The sequence below is a fragment of the Balaenoptera ricei genome, chromosome 2 (assembly GCF_028023285.1).
Source record: "Balaenoptera ricei isolate mBalRic1 chromosome 2, mBalRic1.hap2, whole genome shotgun sequence".
NCBI classification, from domain to species: Eukaryota; Metazoa; Chordata; class Mammalia; order Artiodactyla; family Balaenopteridae; genus Balaenoptera; species Balaenoptera ricei.
The window spans coordinates 7,953,514-7,969,561 of record NC_082640.1 but is presented as its reverse complement, the minus strand read 5'-3'; positions in this window follow the sequence as shown (position 1 = coordinate 7,969,561).

Genomic DNA, 16,048 nt, shown 5'->3' with positions numbered 1-16,048 from the left:
ATCTATGGCAGATCCTTTTGGTTCCCTACAAAACAGCCATTACCCTGAACCTTCATCTCTACTGGAAGAGCCTAGAAAAATCAGTGATTCTCTTTCCCAGCCTCCCTGACAGCTGGAGCGGTCTTGCATGTTGTTCAAGGTTCTTTGCTGCAGAAAACAAAATCCACTCTAATTAGTGTAAGCAGACAGGAAATTATTACAGGGTATTAGGTAGTTTAAGAATATATGGGAAAACCAGATGATCAAGGTCATTCATCACCAAGCCAAGAGTGATGCCAAAGCATACCTCCAGACCCCAGAGTGTCACTCAGCCACCACCTCTGACATCAGAGACTGCACACCAGCACCTCCACAACAGCTGGTCCCGAAGAACCTAACACTCTGCCATCTTGCTTGCAAGAAAATCTGCAACAGCCAGTTCTACTCATTCACTTCGCTCCTCCAAGTCTGGTGCCAGAGAGCTAGCTTGGCGGAAGCCAGATCACATGCAGAACCCCAGCTGCAAGGGAGGTTGGGAAATGCATGTTTTAGATCCCCAGCCAATAGTTTAAGAGGGCATTCTGGGGAAGGGTTATGAGAGGGGGGCTGAGTGAACCAATCTGCAACATGTCACATAAATGACTCTGTTCTGACCAAGGAAAATAAGGGGAACTCTGTTCTAACCAGGGAAAATAAGGGGAGATTTTGGGAGAGATTTTCCTCCTTGATAGAAATTAAGAGACACAAGGGGAGCTCTCTTTACTGTTCCTCTTCTTTTTGCTTTTGGACACAGGAGTGAGGGACGTGATGGTTGGAGCTGCAGCCATCTTGGAACTGTGAGGGCAAGCATTGCCAACATCCCCCCAAGCCCCTTACACTTTTAATCTTGCAGTCTCTCTGAGCCTCTCTCCTTGAGTCTATAACAATGCTTGCGATTTCCCCATCTCTGAAATACCTCGTTTCCTCCCACTCCTCAGGCTACCATCTCCTCTCCTCATCTCCTATATCCTCTCTGTGTTTACTCCTCATCTCCTATTTCCTCTTCATTCATTTGTAACCTGGCTTCTGATTTTACCACATTCATGAAGCATCTCGCCATAAGGTCACCAATGCCATCGTGACTGGCAAATCCAGTGTCTCAGTGTTTATTTTCCTCAGTCTCTGCTGCACTTCACAGTCTTGATCATCACACCTCGGTCTTTTCTGGAACCCTCCACTCTCTTGTCATCCAATACAGCATATGCTCTTGGACCTCCTTCCACCTCCCTGACTTTCTTTCTTTGCCTCTTTTATGGGCTGTCCTTCCACTCCCCACCCTTTCAGTGCCTCACCCAGGGCTCACAGCTCCACCCGGTCTATACTCCCCAGGTGGTTTCATTCTCTTGTGTTGTTCTAACCATCCCCTGAATACTGACAACTCTGAATATGCATGTCTTGACCAGAACTCTTCCCCAACTTCCCACACATACATCTGACCACAGCTAAACACCTCCCCTAGAATATTTCACTGGCTCCTGAAATGAACCTGTCCAAAAAGAAGGTATCATTAGTCCTTTAAAATCGGTTCCTCCCTGTGATCTCCACCTGCCCCCTCACCCAACATAAAGACCTGAGGTCATCCTTGACTCTTCCCTCTGCCTAGCATATCCAATCAAGAGCTAATCAACTGCTGATTTCACCGCATCATGTCTTTCTCGTGGTCCTACAGCAGTTTGCCACACTTCCTTAGCAGAGTGATCTATACACATGCAGATGGGATGATTTCATTCTCTTGCCTAAAAGTTTTCAAGTGTCTTCCATTCTCTGTAAGTGATTACCCAAGCTCCTCAGCAGAGTATGGTCCTTCCTTACCTCTCAAGCCTCACCCTTGGCCTCTCCCTGCCTTGGACATTTGTGCCAGTGATTCTGAACTCCTTGCCTTCTCTGAAAGGTATCATGCAACTGTAAGATTCTTTACTTTCACCAATTCTTTTTAACTTGGCTTGAAACCCTTCGTCTACTTCATTTCATGGTCTGTACCTTCAAGCTCAGGTACTGCCTCTTCCTAGATGCCTTTACTCAGTCAACAAATGTTTACTGAGCACTTACTATGTGCCAGGCACTGAGTTAAGAGCTAAAGAAGCAAAAGTGAATGAGACAAAGGTCCTGCTCTCAAAAAACTTGCAGTCCACATACCGACCTCCCTCTTCTTCCAGCTTTCCCTGGTGGGTTCAGTGTCCTTTTCTGTGCTCCAGGCATAGATACTGTTGGTTGTCTCTGCAGCAAGCACACCCACCTTCTTCCCTCCCTTTTATGTGAGACGGGAAACTGACCCCATTCCCAGCTGCAGCAGGAAATACTGATACATCCAAGCTGAGCAGGGTGACTCCATGCCCCTTGGCTAGTGGCCGGTTCAGAATCCCAGGCTTCAGCCAATGGGTGCTTGACTTTCCCCTGGGGAGGGTGGGTGATCTGAGTAGGCACTCTCAAAAAGAAAGGAAGAATTTACTGTTCCTATTTTGAGGAGAGATGTTTCCTCTCCCCACCTGGGCTTGAACAGGTGCTGCCGGCAGCCACCTTGTGACCATGTGAGGGAAGCCAGCCTGCAGGCAGAGCCCACAGACCAGAGCAGAGCTAAGAGATCAAAGTGGGCGGGAGTCGGTGTGGGACCAGAGCCTGGCAACGGCTTTACCTTTGGACTTGATATATGAACTAAAGAATTTTCCGTTTTAAAGCTACTTGGAGCAGGCATTTATTTTATTTATTAATGGGAGTCATGACGAACCACCCACCTCTGTCTCCCACGGCAGTGGCCCATGAGTCCATTCCTCTCCTCCATCCCCACTGGCCCGGCATTAGTCCAGCTAGCTTGTCAACAGAATGACCTCCATATCTTCTTGCCCAGCCTCCCTCCCCTCAGGTTACTCCTCCTTTCTATCCATTGTCCATACTGCTTCCTGAGTGATAGCTCTGCATCTCAGATCTGAGCACATTATCCCGTGCTTAAAATCATTAATGACTTGATGTTAGTAAGTTTCAAGTTCAAACTCCTTACTGTTTGTTCAGAAAACAGTTTGTGTGTGCCCCTAGCCAGGATTTTGGCCTCACCTCTGCCACTCCCTCTTGCTTTTCCCATACCCAAATGTCACATGGTTGCTGAAACGTACAACTTTCTCACTTGCATCTGTGTCTACTCTTCCCTATACCTGGAACTCCCCACCGCCATGATCCACCTCCCAACCCTGATCCTTCAAAACTCACCTGAAACACCAGCGCCCTTTAGAGGTTGCTGCTCTATGCTCCTGTGTTCTACAGCATGTTGACGATTTCTTTGTCATAACATTAACTCGCTGTGTTGGAATTATTTGTTTTTTGACCTTTCCAATGGAAACGCTAAACTTCTTGAGAGCAGGGACCAGGTGGTATTAATAAATCTATTCCCATATCCTAGTGCTTTACCACAATGTATGTCTGAGTGCTACCCCCTATAAATGTTTTTTTAAAAGAGAAGGGAAGAAGAGGGGAGGGTAAGGGAGGAGGAAGAAGGGAAGAGGAGGGAAGGGAAGAGGAGGGAAGGGAAGCTTCAAATTTTCCTGCCCTTGGTTCTTCATGCCTTCCGAGTGTTTATTAAAAGGGCTGCCTGGCCCAGTAATCATGGGGAATCGAGAGGCAACAAATAGTTGTTGACATGGGTAATGTTCATGTCCCCAGTTGTAGCAGCATATGGCAGTGGTTGTAATGGCCCAACATAAAGCATTCCTCGACAATATTAATGACCAGCTAGGTTAATGACCGAAGACTAAGCCTCAGGCCATGAACACATTCTCCCTGTCATTAATCCCTGGGAAATGACCTTAGCCGTGTTCATTACGGCTCAATTTTGCTCACACTCCTCAAGAGGGGAAAAAAAGCATTTCAGTCCTAACACCAAGCTATGTCCCGTCTTTTACCTTGACACATGGGCAATAAAGACACGAAACAAATCAGGAGTCCAAATAACAAGCATGTAAAGGAAGCAACACTATTGCTTTATTAGCTCCCAATCATCAGGGGGAACTAAACCCGGGAACCTTAGAGGTCACAGATCTGGCAGGTCAGGCCATTCTTCATGCCTCATACATTCTCTGGACATTCTTTGAAGGTATAACATAGAAGCACTAAACACATGTCACTCCCCAGATATTCAGAGTTGGGATGAAAACCTGAAAACTCTAATGCAACTCTTTGCTAATATGGAAAAAAAAATTAAAAATTGGCTTCTTCAGATATCAACCTACCATTCCATCAGTGAATATTTATGGAATGCTTCCACTGAGCAAAGTCCCATAGACAAGCTGTGAGTAATTCAACAAGTAAAAGACCCTCAAGGACCATGAAATTAGGTAACAAAGAATGAATACACACTGTGGTGGTTTTAAACACGTCTTCAAATATGTTGACATGTTTGCATCAAGAGATGAGGGCTAATCCTCTCCCTTTGAGTCTAGCCTTAGTGACTTGTTGGCAACCAGAAGCAAGTGTGCGTGACTGCTGAGGCTAGGTCACCACAGGTCACACAGCTCTGCCTTGTTAGCTCAGATACTCGGCTTTGGGCCCTAAGCCATCACGTAAGCAGTGCAATACCTTGAAGCAGCCATGCTGTGAGAAAGCCCAAGCCACAGGGAGAGGCCCTGGACGGGCACTGTGGTCAACAGACCCAGCTGTGGTCCAGCTGACAGCACACTACCGCCACGACATGTGCGTGGAGACACCTCCAGGAGATGCCAGTGCCCAGCTGTCCAGTGAGCCCAGATTCCGACCCTACCCAGCTGAGGCTCCGGACACTGTAGGGCAGAGACAACCATTCCCGCTGTCACCTGTTGGAACTCCTGACCCGTAGCATTAGTGAGCACAAAAAAACGGTTGTGTTAAGTCACGAAGTGTGGGATAGTTGCCACGCAGCAGTACTAACCGGAACGCACACACGCACACACAGGATAGATAACTCCAGCTGCTTTGTGAAGTTTAGTAATAGTTTGCTTATGTACATTCCTAGCTCAGCCGTGCACTACAGAAATCTGTAACCAACACTTAGCAAAAGAGCTCCTTGGCTGCTCCAGTGAGGCCACGTGGTGCATTTAACGTAAGGAAAATTAATTCCACAGTCAAGGTAACGTTGATCTGGTCCAAACGTGGCCTTGTGCACCAAGCTACTATGAACTCTTTCTAACCACAACTGTTGGAATTCCCCTTTCGCAGGCTTGGCCTCCTGTTCTTTTCTCCCTATGATCTTTCTTCAGGGTTCCTGAGTTTCTGGACTAACTTCCGGTTCTGGCCCTCTAAATCTAATCATGGACCTAAAGGGACCAGCATCTCCAACTGCCCATCAAACATCTCTTCTGGGAAATCCTGTTATTACCTCAGCCCCTTCCACTCAGGATCCTACGTGAATTGCAGCCCATTCTCCTTCAAATTGTATTTCCCACCCCGAAGTCGTTCCTATCTGTCACCACTCCCTGCGGCTCCAATAGCCAACACGCTGTCGTCCTGACTGATCCCTCCCTGGGCACGGTCCCCTGTCGTCAACCCGTCATATCGTTCTGATGCGTCTGCCTTCAGGATGCTCCTTGAATTCATCCACTTTGCTCCTCACTCACGGCCACCACTATGCTGCCTCTTCACCTCCCACCCGAATTTGTGCAAGTGACTCTGAACTGGTGTTCTCCCTTCCATCTCCCCAGTGCAGCCTGCGTGCCACCTCCAGATTGGACTTCCCCACTGCCACACCCACTAAGTCAGTCCTCACTCAAGACAGGCTCCCCTCCAGGTGCTCACAGAAGCATCTGCAGCCTCTTCCTTCATCTGGACACAGCTCGCTTCGCCAGCTTTCCTCCCCCTCCAACTCCTGCCCTTCATTTCGTCCCATACGCTCCCGACCAATCCCTCCTTCACATCCCCGCCTCTGCCCTCGTCCCCTCTCTACACTTGGCTGTTCATAATCATTTCCTCCTGAATCTCCCTTATCACTTTGTTCCTTTTGCTGGGAAGACACTTCCTCTCTTCCCCCTCCCATCAAAAATAAACACACCCCAATCCCACTCCTGGGTATTTAACCAAAGGAAATGAAACCAGGATCTCATAGAGATATCTGCACCCCCATGTTCACAGCAGCACTATTTACAATAGCCAAGACATGGAAACAACCTAAGTGCCCATCAACAGATGAATGGATAAAGAAGATGTGGAATATTATTTAGCCATAAAAAGGAAGGAAAGCCTGCCACTTGCAACAACATGGATGGACCTTGAAGGCATTGTGCTAAGTGAGATAAGCCAGACAGAGAAAGACATACTGTGTTATCTCACTTATATATGGAATCTAAAAAAGCAAAACTCATAGAAACAGAGAGTAGAATGGTGGTTACCTGGGGCTGGGGAGTGAGGAAAAAGGGAAGATGTTGGTTGAAGGGTACAAACTTCCAGTTAGGAGATAAATAAATTCCAGGGATCTAATGTAAGGCATGGCGAATATAGTTAATAAGGTATTACATGCTTGAAAGTAGCTAGGGAGTAGATTTTAGATATTCTCACCACAAAAGAAAAAAAAAAAAAAGAGTTGGTAATTATATGACATGATGGAGGTGTTAGCGAATGCTATGGTGGTAATCATTTTTCAATATATGACTGTATCAAATCAACATGTTGTACAGTTTAAACTTACACAGTGTTATATATCAATTATATCTCAATAAAACTGGGGGAAGTGCACCCTTTGAAATGGCTTGATGTCCTTTTATCCTGCAGACTGTCTTAGCTAGGTCTCTAAGCCTCCCTCCCGTCCCCCCTGCCCACACGACCACCACCACTCCTCTGAACTCCTTCCTGCACATTGTTGGTACCACACCCATTAATGCAGGGCCATTTCCTTTCATGCAATGGTACCTCGACATTGTCTGTAATTCTATTTCTCTCATGAGATTAAAGCTCTGGGTAAGGGCCATGTGCTGGACTTACCTCAAATTCCTCCCAGAGCCTGGTCCAGTGCAAAAGCTTGGAAATGCTCAAGCCAGACCTCAATCTACCCAATCTACTGAGTGCAGTGCCAGGAGCTGAGGCTTGCTAAACTCCTTCCGGTCCTACAGCGTTTTCCCTGGTTAGAAAGCCCAGGCCATAGCTTTCAACCACGGTTTCCTGCTTACCAATCACCCTTCAGCCTAAATGCCACCTCCTCAGAGGAGGCTTCCTTGGTCCCCCACTCTAAAGCTAGAGTACTGTCTCCCCATCATTGTTTTAAATTCCCGATAGGGCACTTATGACTCTTGGATATTTCTATTTATTTTCAATCTCTCACCCAGAGAATGTGAGCTCAAGCACAGCAGAAGCCCCATCCGGCTTGTTCCCTGTTGCATCCTTTACATTAAAACAGTGTCCAGAAGATAGTAGATGCTCAGTAAATATTTGTTGAATGAATGGATGGCATCTACTCTCTATTTTTGATGTGCTCACATTCTATTAAGGAAAATAGATATAAAAGTCAAATATCATACAGCAGTGTTACCAATAAGTGAGATAGACAAAAATATATGAATGAAATATACATGAATGAATGAAATAAAGGAGAAACTTAAAGAATGATAATCCAGATAGTGGAAACAGCACATCCAATAGTGCATGGGCTTGAGCCATCATGGCATTTGTGAGGGGTGAGGGGTAGGAATCGTTCAATGCTAGAATAGGAATTTTGAGGGCTGGTGGAGGGAACAGTGGGACATGAGGCCAGGCAGGCGGGCAGAGGCCAGAGCTAGAAGTGATATGTGTTATATTAAAAAGCTTGAGCCTTATTCCATGTGTAATCAGGTGTAATCAGAGGATCTTAGGTCTAGAAAGCAGACCTTCATTTTATAACTATCACTCTGGAAAATGTACAGAAGACAGACATAGAAGGAAGAAGACCAGGCAGGTGGCTCTCCAGGTAGCCCAGGTGCATGAGATTATAGACTTGAATGATGGCACAGGCAAGGGGATGGGGAGGAGGGACCAGATGAGGGAGAAGAGGAGGAAGTAGAAGCACCGGGACCCGGTGATAACTGGTCAAGGTGGATGAGGGAGAAGAAACAGTCGAAGGTGAATTCTGGGATGACAGGGAAAATGATGTTTTCACCAATGACGCTAAGACATGCAGACTAATGAGGAGAACGTAAGTCCTCTCTGGGGTGTGCTGAGTCTGAGGTACCTGTGGGATAAGCAGGAGGATAAATCGACAAGCATTTAGATTGGTAGTCATCAGGAGCTTGGGGCAAGCCTGAGCCACAAACATAATCAGAGAGTGGAGAATGTAAGACGAAAGTTAAAATCACGGGTGTGCATGACGTTGCTTGGGGACAGGAAGTGCATCTACCGCTCAGGAAAATTAGGTCTCCAGGTCTAGATGGTGAGACTAAGATTTCAATATCCAAGGTTATAGAGAGCACTCATCACTGAGATGCAGGTCAATGTTACCTTGACATTGGAATTGTGTCTCACTCAGTATGTACCACATGGTCTTAGTGAAGCATGTTTCCAGGACCTTTGATTACGACCAGACTACATATCATATGTCCCAATTTCCTATTTTGGCAGAGAATTCAATGAGAAACTGCTACCTGCACCAGGAGCATATGCTCTCCACACCGCTATTAAACTTTGCAAAGCAGCCACACAGTTAATTTTGAGCAGAGATGCACTAATAGCTGCCTAGTCAAGTGTACCAGGCCTGGATGGCGTGCATTTTGCATTTGCCAGAGAGAACATATTGCAGCCCATATTTTAATCATCTCCTCTCAGAGGGTAAGAAAATTTTGTTAGTTATTCAAGACGGGAATGCAAATTTAGATTTGCTCACAACTGGAATGGTTCACCTGACCCTCGGAGCATCTGTTTTTCTAAAACCATTGGCTGATTGTCCAAAAGTGGTCACAGATCGTCCAGAGACTGGGTTGCAGAAAGAGGGAATTGGGCAACTTTTTATTTTAGGTTGACTCTGGCTCATGCAGGAAACCCAATGAGATGAGTTCAGGTGGATGGTCGTTTCATATCATTTTATGATAAAGCAAGCAACTGTTAATACAGTTGGCCCTCCATATCCATAGGTTCTGCATCTGCAAATTCAACCAACCACAGATCAAAAATATTCGGAAAAAGAATTCCAGAAAGTTCCAAAAAGTGGAACTTAAATTAGCCGTGTGCTGAGCACTGCTGAATCCACGCAAATGAAGTGACGTGTAGGCACACCCTGCTGTAGCCTCCACCTTCTCAGGCCCTCAGTCCCTCCACAGCACTGCTGTGTGAACCATGTTTCACCTCCTGTCTTATTTGTTCATTGCTTGTGTTGTGTGCACCCTTTCTCTCTGTGAAAAGATGGCTCCTACAAAGCAGTTAAGTGGTCAAAGCCATCCCTCAAAGGCTGAGAGAGAGCATAAAGGGCTATTTCTTGATAGGAAAGTTAAAATCATAGATCTTTTGAAAAGTGTCGTGTCGCTTGCCAAAGGGCCAGAGTCGGTGAGTTCAAATCCAACATTCAAGCAATAAACCATAAAGAATCTGAAGTTCATGGAAGTGTTTGCACTGCTCCTCCAACAACAAACGGGGTCTCTCTGGTTGGTGATAAAGTGCTTGCAAGACTGAGAAAGCATTAAGTGTGTGGCTAGAGGACATGTCACAGAAGCATGTCCCTGTTGACGGCAAAATTACGTGTGAAAAAGCACTTAGCCTGTATGAGCACTACCGTGCGAGGGTCGAGAAGAGGAAGGAGTTTAGACCTAGTGAGAGGTGGCCATGTAGCTATGTATAGTGCTACGGCCTCAAGAACATAAAGATCACGGGAGAATCCACATCGCCTGATGCCGAGGCAGCATCAGAGCTCCCAGAAGAGCTCAAGAAACTCACGGAAGAGAGAGGCTACCTTCCAGAACAAGCCTTCAGTTGTGATGATCCGGGCTTGCTCTGGAGGGAGATGCCCAGTCATATCTCCATCCCTGAGTGCCAGTGCCAAGCAAGCCCTGGGGCTCAAAGCCTGGAAAGATCTTCTTACTCTGGCGCCGTGTGATGACACAGCAGGTCACATGAGCAAATGAACAAACGATCCCCAGGCTCTTAAGAACAAAAATGAAAACTTCCCGCCCTTGTTCTGGCACCACAGCAAGAAGGCTTGGGTAATGGCCATCTTGTTCTTGGAATGATTCCACCAGCGCTTCATTCCTCAAGTGAAGAAATACCTTGAAAAGAAGGAGCTGCCATTCACGGTCCTCCTTGTAAGTGACAATGCTCCCAGCCACCTCCAATCTCTCTACTTTGCCGCCAAGGGTGTGGAAGTGATGTTCCCATCTCCTACACTATATCACTGCTGCAGCCCCGTGATCAAGGCATCATCAGGTGCACCAAGGTGACTTACACCCCCTCACCTTCGGGAGGATTTGTGCTGCCCTTGATGCCAACCTGACAGCAGCACCATGGATTTGTGGCAGCGCTTCACAATTCCAGAGGCTGTGGATGCCATCAAGTGGAGACACTCAATGCACGTTAGAAGCCTTTATGGAGTGAGGTAGTCAGTGATTTCAGGAGCTTCCCTGCTCTTGATAAAAAAGTCAGGAGCACCTTGAATGCTGCAAGGGAAACTGGTGGGAAAGAATTCTCTGACATGATTGAGGATGATGTTGAGGAACGTGTAGAAAAGCATAGAGAAACCCTTACCAACGCTGAAATTCTCCACAGATGATGGTGATGCAGAAAATTATAGGAGGCAGAGTCATCAATTTGGACACTTGAAAATTTTGAGGCAGGCTTTCAACATGCACAAATGTTAAAGGATATGATTCTTGAGCACGATCCTTCCATGGAACGAGGCTTCTGTGTCACCAGAGGGATAACAACATGCCTACAACCACCACAAGATGTGTTTGCTGATGCAAAGAAAAAGAAGAACCAGCTTCCTGTAACAATGCTTCTAACTAAAGCATCTGCAACCTTGAAGCCTCAACCTTGGACGCTTGAAGATCCTGAGCCCTCAACCTCCACAGATCCTGCTGCTAGCATCACTGACCTCCTCCAAAGCATCAGTTTCTACAGTCGGAACCCAGTTCTTCCTACGTATTGACAGATGATCCTTCTGACGTCCTGTGAGAAGCTTCAAGTTAGCCTGATGTCTCACCACTTACCTGGAGCCCACATGCCTTGTCACCTCATCACATCTGCACTGTAGGCGCCATACAGCAGCCATCGTCATCACCATTATCACCATCACCATCATCACATGAGGGTCACCAAGAGAGAAAAACCAGGGTTTGGGGATATATATATATATATATGTGTGTGTGTGTGTGTGTGTGTGTGTGTGTGTGTGTGAGAGAGAATAAATTTATATTTTCTATTTAAATTTGTATTTTTCTATTTATAATTATATTTTCTATTTGTACTTGTATTTTAAATATTCTGTGTTTTATTCTATGTATTTCTCTTTCAGGTCATTAAATGAAAGCAGTCCCTAATAATATTACATTGTTGCTGACATGTACTACGTAGTTAGGCCTATGATGGTTGTGCCTGTACTGAACCTGTACAGACTTTTTTCTTGTCATTATTCCCTAAACAATACAGTATAACAACTCTTTATATAGCATTTACATTGTATTAGGTATTATAAGTAATCCAGGGATGATTTAAAGTGTATGGGAGGATGTGTGTAGGTTATATTAAAACACTATGCCATTTTATATGAGGAACTTGAGGACTTTGGTATCCACGGGGGTGGGATACCAAGGGATACCAAGGTACGACTGTACTTACTATCAATTGGCTTTGGTCCAGGAACAGTGCTAAGTACTTTACATGCACATCTCATTGAATTATTCCAAATCTTATGTAGTAGCTATTATTATCCCACTTTAGAGATGGTAAGACTAGTTCAACCTGACATAAACTATTTAGACAATTGGGCTTTCCCATTTATCTTTATTTTGAGGGAAACGGAACCTATGATTTAGGGTTCACTGATGCTTTACCTCCCTGACTAGTTCTGTAGGCGCCCCATAATGGTAAACTAGGTGCAATGACCACCGTAAGGGACTTCTATTGCTTTTACCTTGCTATATCCCTTCCCCTCTTCTGGAGGTTCTTTTCCTTTTGGAACCTGCCCTTCCCATTCCATGTGATTCAGATGGAGTTATCAGGCAACTGACCCACCTCCTTCCTCACCTCAGGTCCAGAAACAAAAGCCAACCTGCTTAGTCAAAGAACCCACCCCTGGACCCAGTGGTTTGCCTGGGACAAGGCTATTATCCAACAGGGCCAAACAGATGGTAAGAAAGGAACTTGTAAGGAAAGTCTTGCTCATTTATCTGGGTTCATTAACTCTAAGGACAAGTAACCCCAGAGCTGCTGGGGGAAGAATCTGTCAGAGCCTGAAGTTGACAGAGAGCAAACTAGAATCAAGACACAGGGAGAGGCAGAGAAACAGGGTCTTGATGCAGCCACTCAAAGTCCTCAATCCAGCTGTTTCTGGAGCTGTGTCATTTCTTGGACTTCCCAATTACATCGGTCAATACCTTTCTCTCTTCACTAATGCTAGTTTGAGTAGGTCTCTGTCTCAACCAGAGAGACAGATTTGACATAAAATGAAATAAAAATATATTTAGCAAAAAAAAAAATGATCTAAGAGAGGTGATGTGACTGTCATTGATTTCAAATTTCACCCTCTGAGATGGATAAATTTATACATTAAACACTAATGACAAAAATTGTTGATATCAAGATTTCAGATTTACCCATAGAAAATTGCACCTTAGAAACTAGATAATTGCGTGTAAGAAGGATTTTAGCTACTGCCTTAGTTGTAACAATGACAAGAGATTTCCCAGAGACTTCTGAATAATTATTCTACTTTAACTAAACCAGAAAGATAAATGATACTAAGAACCAGTCACACCTGTAGACCAGAACATCCAGGGTCCCTGTCCCAAGCCCCATGTTTAGATGGTCCCACACCATGTACAATATTTTAGATGGCTACACTCTGTAATATTCTCTGAATTTCCATAAAGGTTGTCAATATCACATTTTCAAACTTATGAGTTAGCCATCATGGAAACCTGGGTAATATCTCAATTTCACCTTGGGCAAGTCATTTAACTTCTCTGAGTCTCAGCTTCATTATATAAAAGAAAGAGTGCCTGTCCCACTTGGCTTGCAGAGGACATCTGGTAAGACAACAGATGCAAAAGCACTTTGAAAAGACATAAGGATTATTATTATTAACTCAAGAGCAAGATTCCTCAAGACAGAACTCAATTTTATTCTATGCCCTTTGCCAATGGGGGTCTGGAGAAAAATCTGTGGTCTTATCAGAAATTCTAAATAGAGATCTGTCACTTGTCAAATTTAGATGAAAATTAGGTTATAGTAATAGAACTAGAACCTTGGTCACACCCCAGCCTGCCCTTCTGACCATGTAACCCTGTGTTACCTACAGCCACTCTATCTAAACCAGATGACTTTTCCATCTCGCAAACATAATCTAGACTTGGCTGTAATTCAATCACTCTCCTCACCTCAAATCTGCTCCCTTAACACATCCATTCCTCAACATATTGCCTAACTTTGCCAGCTCCTCCATTCTAACAATCAGTGCACACCAGGACTTCTGAACTCAGCACACCCCAGGGCTCACTTGGTGATGGTATACACTGTATTATTATAGTTCTTCTGTGATTCTCTGAAGCTGTCCTGTGAATTCCTAACATAGTCTCCATGTGTCTCTATCTTGTTTCTCCAATTAGACTGTAAGTCCACTAAAGCCAGTGACCCCCTTATATTCTTCTTGTACAGAGTAGATACTCAGCAAATATTTGTTGGATAATTAAAAAGGAAAGTGTCCAAATGAGGAAAATGGCTGACGACAGAAGAATCTATAATGAAATGAAATGAATGAAATGAGAGAGATGAAGTTACAGGACAGCAGGTTATCAACTGGAATCTATTCAAAACAGATCAAGGAGTGACTCTATTAGAGAAAATCCCAGAAATATGAAATCAATTTTTCTTGGAATGGAAAGAACCTTCAGGATAGTCTAATTCACACCCTTCATTCATTGTGAATAACCACCTACTAATTTCTCTGAATTATGAATTAGAGTTTTTACATATTTAATTTTCCTATTGTAAAACATGACTCTTGGCAATTTCTTAGAAACAGAGTCCAAGAGAATGGGACCTTGAAAACATGGCAAGTCTTTTATGGATATAAAAATACTTCATTTGGCTAGAGTCAAACCACATGTCTTGAGCCATACTTGTGGTATCAATTTTTGATTTTACATTTCTACATGGGAAAGAATAATGATAATCAAGAAGACAGGGTTACCCACGTAGAAACATGGAAAATGCAGAAGGGCTCCGAGGTAAGGCCCCCCTGAGGGCCTGATCCAAAGTGTTAGAAGATCCTGGTAGCCAAGCTCTCAAGCTGTGATACAGTGTCAGAGCACTGGCTTGAGAGTCTGAGGACCCCAATTTTGAGACTTTGCATATCAAATTCTGATGTGTGATCACTGACAGTTTCCCTAATTCTGATTATCAATTTTTTTTGTCTTAAAAATAGGATTGTTGAAGGGATTAAGTGAGATAATGTATATAAAGAAATTTTGTTTGTAGAAAAGCATAATGTGCACTATTACCTAGCCAGCTAATTTACATTTAAAACCATTTAAATCAGCGTCAGAGCTTTCAGAATCCAAGAGGCAAAATGTCATAATACCACCTCGGTATGCCCTCGGTTATGAATCTCTATCCCGTCACTCAGAAATAATCAACGAATCCCTGGCTCTAGTACGTTCCAGCCCTTGCAGTGTCCCCCAAACTCACATGACTTCAGAAAATGACACACAGCCAAGAGCTCCCTGCTCTACAATTAGTCACATCAGGCTGAAGGCTCCCAACAGCGTGGTGAACGCAGCATTATCTTTTCTTGCTTCCCAAGATTTCTGCAAAGATGGGCTTTTCCACTCCACGGGAGGCTGTCTCCACCACCGGCACCCATCCTCTCCAAGACCACCCTTCTTTGGTTGTTTGAGGGGCTCCATATTACACAGATGCTCATCACCCCCACGGCAGCTCCCCACTGAAAGCATCAGTGAAATCCCCCCACCATGAAGAGTCAGAGCATGCTCACAGCCCAGGACCCCTCCCAGATGCCCCAAAGCAGCACCAGGGTGCAAAGGCACCTTAGGTATTTCTCAGAAGTCACCTGCTCTTGTTCTGTAGTACAAATGAAGCTCCTGTGGGGTAGGACTCCTGATAGCAGAGTGTGAATGAACCCTAATGATCACCCATTCCAGCAAATACTATGAAACATACTTGCCCTGGCTTAAAAGCCTCATGGATGGAAACACATTTCCAAAAGCACCACTGTTCACGTGCTAAGGATGCAAATAAGACACAATGCCGAATAAAGCATTAGGAGCTCTGTTCCAGATATCATCCCTAGAGGTCTCAAATCATGCTTAACAGAGCTGAAGAGGACCCTAGTGATGAGTATGACCCCCTCAGTTAGCAAATGGCTAAGGAACAGAGAGAGGATGTGACATACCCAGGATCACCCAGTGAGTGGCAGAGCTGGGAACAGGACACAGGGCTCTCCCACTCTCGACTCTGCTGCCATTTCCACAACCAAGTAAACATCTTCTGCCCTGAGCCATTCAGAGTCTACACTGAGTACAGCCTCTGGCTGTCCCCTTATCCAGAAGCAAGGGACACGGCTGTATCCCCCTGCCTGGCCTTCCCTGCAGGCCAGCGACTCCATGGCACAGAACCAGAATTGCCATCAGGAAACCTGATACTGACCTTCCCCCAAACTGGGTATTTTTTCGGGCTCCCGCTCTTGGTCTTACACCATGCTGCTTCCCTCAGTCAGTGAGCGCTCCATAAATACTGAGAACTGATTGGCTGATTGATTAGCTAATAAGTAATAATGTTTACAGCTTCCTTCCTGAACTCACAGCCAAAGCAACTCTGTTAAATGGCCTCTTTTCCTCCTTTCGTTCCTCCTGGACTTGCTTATAAATTTTGAGACTCATCATGTAGTTGA